General features: G+C 43.6%; 1 pseudogene; it reads left to right on the top strand.

The window, feature by feature from the left end:
- The first annotated feature begins 2,400 nt into the window (after nt 1-2,400).
- On the top strand, nt 2,401-5,582 carry LOC147797702 (uncharacterized; annotated as a pseudogene).
- The last annotated feature ends 1,510 nt before the right edge of the window (nt 5,583-7,092 follow it).

Genomic DNA, 7,092 nt, shown 5'->3' on the forward strand with positions numbered 1-7,092 from the left:
CACCGAGAAAGGAGTTCATGATCTTGATGAGGTTTCTTGTTTTCCATTCTTTTCCATTCAGCAAGACCTAGTTTCTTTCTTTTCTAGCGAAGTCTTTCCCATTGCATATTCTGGATAATTGATAAGCTTGATAGGAAACAAGCAACACTTAATTTTAGCTAATCCTAACGTCAAAATCTTCAAATATAATTCACTTTTGTACCTGTATAATTTGATAAAAAATATCTGCCCTTGTCTTTCAAACTGTTTGCTTACTAATAAGTCAGCTGTCACGCAAAGGCAGCGTACCTATCAGTAAGTCTTGCCTCATTTTCTGACAGCAAATTGCAGAATGGGTACTCAACAATTACTAAAATGTCAATCACACAGTTGAAATTGACAGCAAAGCATCAAAAGAGGTTATCAATGGAGACTGTAATGAGGGCTTGGTTTGTTGCCTATTGCTTTTTTGTAGTTGTCATGTTTTGTCCCAAAGAGCCATGGAAGTAGTTTTAAGTTGAACGCAAGAATCGCCTATTTTCCATTTACTTTTATTTTGGACATGTATGTTACCCGTTTTAAAGCCTCATTTGGATATCTGGGCTCAGTTGCAAATTTCCAGGAACAAAAATAAGTAATAAGTATAAGTACCTTTAACACACCATAAACACTTCTAAAACACGTTCAAAATTAAATAAATAAAGAAGAAATTATTAAGGATTTGGTATTTGACTGCAAAGTATTTATCAAAAGGACACTTTGGCAAAACCGTTAGAGGTTTGACTCTTACAAATTGCCCTTTAGTAGTTCAGTAAAATTGCCTCCTCCTCAGTCCGAACCTAAGAGCTACCAAAATCAGTATCCATGTTTCCTTGTTGGCAGCTTGGGACCATACCTTTATGTAAAGGGTTGGCGACATCATAAACCAACAGGCCTGGGTCGAGAATTTACCGCTTTCACCCAAAATTTCTTTTGATTTTTTTGCTTATCCCCATGATCATTTTATCCATGGCTTTAACATTTAATATTTGAAATATGTTCAAAGCTTTATTTCTGGAGCTTATATCTCTGTGATAACTGTATTTCTATTTCTTGCACACCCATACCTAAAGGGCACAGTCCAAGCTAGATTAGAAAGCAAACTGATGGGCAATAGCCAAGCTGCTGAGAGATTTGTGTGGGTGTGGGTGAGTCTGCGTTTGTTTCTGCATTCAATTTGGGACCTTGAACAATAGAGGACAATAAGGTCCCCGATTGACAGAGGGTCCTCGATTGACAACTGTGTACAAAACATATGGGTGGTCTTCTAAAAAAGTACAAACGAAAGAGGAACAATGGGGGTCCCCAGTTGCAGGCAAATACACACCTGTGTGTTTCTGCATTCAACAATAGGGGGTCCCCAGTTGCAGGCAAATATATACATACTTGTGGAAGGTGCAGACGGAGCTCTTCTATGTATAAACAGAGCCACGAATCAAGGTAGGATTTTAAATCAAGGACGTCCACAGTTCGCAATAAGGTGAAATTTCAGAAGTTATGATGGTTAATGAAATTTCAAGGCGTTTGGAAGCCGTCCTTGGTGTACGTATTTAACACGCCGGGTGTTTAAAACACCCGCTCTACAGTTTCGGCGCATCAGTGGATGGAATAGCGCCCTATCTATCTCTCTTGCTACGCTGGCAAAGGTGTCCAGCCGGCCACCAGGCCGGTCTGGATCGCTGAGCACAATAAACTTTGCCAAGTGCTGGGGACCCATAACCCCAACAGATATAAAAGCCCCCAAACTGTCCAGAAGCACCATAGCGTCACTTTGCCATCACACCTGTGGACTTCTGTAGCCAGCCGTTCTGAGATGTAGTTTTCTTCAAGTGGAAAATATGGTGAGTAAAAACGATTTCATTTGAAGTAGAATGTTGAGCATGACCAGACCCTCGGTACGGTTTACCACATCATTACACACATGGCCCTAGGCTAGTACTACTACTACTAGATAACGCGTGGTTAAAGTATGGCTACTACCACCCCTCCCAGTTGTCGATAGGCTAGCATAGATCTTATACCGCTGCTAGAGTGAATGTGCCAGTGGAATACGTACACGTATGCAGTCCAAAAGCTCAATCACATGACCCAGCTTCACAGATTTTTGCAGCACATTTTTCCAGCCTGAAGTGAAGACTTTTCTTTTGTCAGTATCTGGTGGTTCTAATTGCGTTTAAAATGTTTTTTTTTCCGCCGGATGTGGCTCTTTGGAGCCAGATGCCTGTTCCCCCTACCCGTCCACACCAAATTAAAAGAAGACAGGCAGTGTAATGAAATCTATTGATCAGACAAAAAGGGAAGGGTTGCATAGCACCGCGATCAGAATATTGACAAGAATATAATATAAAATCAGTGCTCTGAAACATGTAATTGCCGAGCTTTCGGTAACTGAGTACGTTCTGCAGGGCAAGCAGATTCAATTTCAATATAATGTAATGAAATTATTGTTTGAATCGATTTCTTGCCAGCTGACCCATCCACCGTAAGCAGGGAAATTTGAACAGTATGGCTGAGCCGTCCACCGGTTCCAGCAGTAGGCCTACTAGATCTGTTGCTCCAAGTGATGACACGTCTGACGTCCAGGAGAACTGTGATGTGACCTTAATGCAAACCCGTAATGAGGTTGGCTGCAGCAAATGGGACAAGAAACACTTCCACTTTTACTGCGATGTTACCCCAGGCCAAGCTCCCCCGTCATCTCCAGTCATGTCACAAGGAAGAAAGAGAAGTCATCGAGATCGCCTGTGAGCCCAACGCTAGTGTGCGTAAGAAACTTCTACTGAAAATTCGCAATGTGGGTAATCACAGGCACAATTGCCAGGTTCTGCGTGGAGGTCGTGGTGTGCTCGTGTTCGGGTACAGGCCAAATCGCAAGGTATCTCCCCAGGCACATGGACCGTACATTATTACGGCTATTGTGCGTACCGATTTGTGGCAACACGTGTGCCCTTAAAAGCCAGCACCCCCTCTGCAGACTGACAGCACCGGTAAGGGGGCTCGAGTGGGTGGACGAACAGCTCACAGGAGTGATTTGTTGAAACCTCCTCCTGTTGGCGTGTCGTTCCAGTTGCACCAGGTTCTTAGTCCAATGAAGAAAGATGATGACGTGTGCCTTTGGTAGTCAAGAATGACACGTTGATTGTTAAATTAGCCAAGCGTGAATACATGAAACTCGGGCATGATGTAGATCAGCATGGCTACAAGGTACATGAATTGGGTCGACTCGTCATATCACTCCTAGAGAACACCCAGCAACCAAATGCATCACTTGAATCATTTGTCCATCTGCACCATCTTTCTGATATTGTCAGGGCCGTGTACGATATTTCCGGCTTCAGGGAAGACAAACAGTTGTACGATGTTCCGTCACTAGCGCTGAAGATTGGTTATTCCGTCAAGAAGTGTGCACTCGTCTTGAAAGGAAGCGCCTTAGAGTCCGGCCAAAAACACAAAGCGGAACGTGCGGAAGAGTTTCTGCAGTTGTGTGAGTTGACTGGCGAGACCTTGTGTCCACACACGCACACAGAACGCTGTACCAAGGAAAACGCAACCAAGTCACCATTCTCCTGACAAATGCTGATGTAGTCCAAAAGTCGTCGTTCCTTCATGAAGCTGGCAACCGGGAGCTTCAACTCCTCCAGGGTGGATCGGGGCAGAAAAATCACACCAGCCTGGCAGAAATTGAATGAGGTCAGTCTGTGCCACCTTATCATGTTCAACCGAGGAAGGCAGGGGGAGATTTCAAAGATGAAACTTGAAGATTTCCACAAGCACAGCATAGCCAAACTGGAGGGGGAATGCCTGTTGAGTGATTTAGAATGCCAGCTGAGCAAGATGTTCCGTGTTGTCGAAATAGTCGGCAAGAGAGGCAGAACTGTTCCCGTGCTTCTAAGCAATGAGGCAGTAGCATGGTTGAATGCCCTTGTCCCCAAGAGACATGAAGCTGGAGTAGCCCAAGAAAACACCTTTTTGTTTGCACGGTGTTGTTATGGCAGGAGAGCCACATTTGAGGGAGTGACTGTTTAAGGGCATATGCAGATAAGGCTGCCCTTGACAATGCATCCAGCATCCGGTCCACCAAACTCCCTCATGTAAACATGTAACAACTGCATCTCAAATTCTTGCATTAAAGGAACATCAACTTGAAACACTAACCAACTTCATGGGCCATGATCTGCGGGTACAGCGCCAATACTGCCAGTTGCCAGATACTGTACAGCGGGTCACCAAACTGTCCAGACTTTTCCTGAGTTTGGAGAGGGGCAACCTGCCTTCCCAGCAGGGCAAATCCTTTGACGACATGCATGAAACTGGAGGTAAAGGCAGCCTATACTCAAACCATGTTTCCTGTGTTCCATCTACCCAACGCTTGACTTCAAACCAAGTCAACCAAACCCAGACTCACATTTTGTAGGGCATCATACCCTGCCAGAAACATTATCTTTCTTCCTAATCACCCCCCCCCCAGGAAGAGCAGACTAGTAAAAACAAAGACGGGGCAAAACATCACCCTAATAAATGTGTCTTACCCAACGAACTCCAAAAATAATGTTCCATTTTGCCGTCACCACCCCCCTCATTCCCCACCCCAACGCCAAGCAGAAACTGGCAGATCCCACTACGTGTGTGTGTAGTTTAACTGATTGATAGTTTTCGTTTACTCGCAGAAGGCTTCACCAGTGAAGAGGACAGCAGTGACAGCGGGGACAGCAGTAACAGCAGTGAAAACGGCAAGATTTGGCAAGTCTGTCTGTCTGTCGGGCGGGCGGGCTGTCTGTCTGTCTCTGTCTGTCACACGGGCGGGCTGTCTGCTGAGCTGTCACCTACATTTCTAATGCCCTTTTCTTGCCTCTGTATTAATAGGACAACTTCCTGGTGTTGCTGCATCACGAACAAGGGAGCTCTCTCCGCCATCGAGACGACTGAATCGCCATCCCTGGACTACAGCGGAGAAGACAGACGTCCAAGAAGGCCTGCGTAGATTCTTTCAGTTGAGGAAAGTTCCTGGCAAGCAGGACATCGAAGCAGCTTGCACCGAGGCACTGCAGACCCCAACTTGGAGGAACATCAAAGACTTTTGTCGTAACACCATGAAGCTGTTTTCAAGTTAAGCAATAATATATGCCGCACCAGCCATTCTCTTGAGACTTTATACCATATTGATGATGAACCCTATATCAATACTGCAACCTAATTTTACCGGCCCAAACAACCAAGAACTGGTGTGTGATGTCCTCGCGTGTTTTAGGCTGCACTCACATGGACAGAGCGTCCTCGGTCTGATAGTTTGGGAAGTATGCCCTCCATCCGCAGTGTCTACATGGATGGCTGTGTGTGTGTGAAAAAAAATCCATTTTCGAACTTGAAATATAACTTCAAACCACTGGAAAATCGCCGTTTGCACAAAAATTACAGTTTTATGTCTCGGTAATTGTTTTAAAATGGATGTGTTGACGTAACTGTCGAGAGTTGACTATGAAAAGTTAGACCCATAAAAAGTGTATTGTTGTTATAGAGATACTTCTGGTAGCATTAGGCTGATTAAACATAATATTGTTTGCAAAGTTTGGTGTTCATTTCTCTGTGTTCATTGGTGTTTGTTGCTTTGATGAATAATTTTCCTTCAGAACGTTTACCAACACAGCACTACGGTATATCTAAACATTTCAACAGGTAAAGGTTTGGAGTGTGCATTTAGAGTGACAGGCATCAAAGGAAGAAAAAAACAAGACGAAAAAAATTATTTTCTAACTGTTTTGTTTTCTTTATGTTGTGACTTATAAGGCCGGGGTAATTATCAACCAAATGTGTTATCAAGCAAATTCTGTGACTCAGCACTTTTGAGTCATGCACATGTTGTTTTTCACACATCTTTCAAACCTGCCATTGAAAACACAAGAAGGTCCTATTTTCCATACAATGGGATATAATTTCCAATGGCAATCGATAACGACATATACAGGATTTGCATGTGTTTTGCGTTATAAAGGAGTACAACTGACGTGTTTTAAGTGTTTGGCTTGGATTATCCAGCAACGCTCTTTACCTATGTCATTTTCTGTATTTTCCCGGTAGTTTGCTTAAAGTTCACTGCAGGCCACTACATTACCCGTTCACAAAAAGTACTGGCTACGAAAAATGAACACAGCTGTGGATGAATATGTTACAGGGTGTAAAGCCAGAAGAAATTAGGGAAAATACAGGACATTTTTCAGATATTAAAAACGAATCATGCAGACGACAGTAAATGACGTGCTTTTTTGCTGAACATGAAGATTATTAGCGATCCAGCTGTCAAAAAACAACATGACGCTGTTGGGCCAACTGTCTAAATAATTACCAACGAGTTCAGCGTATTGTTTTTATGATTTTTTTTGTTGTTTAAGTGCATAGGCCTATTCAACCTTCTTTTAACAATCTATTTCCCATTGGAAAACATTTACAATCGTGGGAAGCAATTTTTTTCTATTAAACTGCAGAAGAACAAATAGATTACAGCTACGCTAACGGGAAGCCCTGGCAGTCTACCATGCCAGCAGACTGTTGTGTGCTTGGGTGTTCATGCAGACAAAGCCAACATCTTTCTCTTGGTTTTTACCGCATTCCAGCAAATTCATTACGGCGACATTTATGACTTCAAAAACTGGAAGAGACGGATGGAACCCCAAATTTCGCAGTGCCAGAATCTGCGGTGCATACTTAATTTCGGAAATGTAAACTTTATGTATGTCGTACTGCCCTCCTTAAGATGTTTCTAATCAAAACGTGCCAGCCAGCCAAACTCCAATCACCGACGAAATGGGAGTCAGGAAATAGCTCTGCATTGACGAATCAGGTGGGTTATATGTCAACTCAGAAGAACACGCACGTGGCGTTGTCCTCTCTTTTCAACGTGTCAAACCACTGAACAGGAAGATAAACCGGTACACTCTTTCACTCTGGTTTCGGCGCCGACTTGAAATCAAGTCGTTAGTCGGTCGTGTTTGTCGTCCATATGAGCTAGCATGCTCCATCGTTTTAAAATTAGTGCTGAGCCTGTTATTCACCGTTGCCCGCGATCCATCAAAAGTGCCA

The sequence above is a fragment of the Acanthaster planci genome, linkage group LG10 (genome assembly GCF_054643075.1).
Source record: "Acanthaster planci isolate LZ-2023a linkage group LG10, COTS_SCS, whole genome shotgun sequence".
Lineage (NCBI taxonomy): Eukaryota > Metazoa > Echinodermata > Asteroidea > Valvatida > Acanthasteridae > Acanthaster > Acanthaster planci.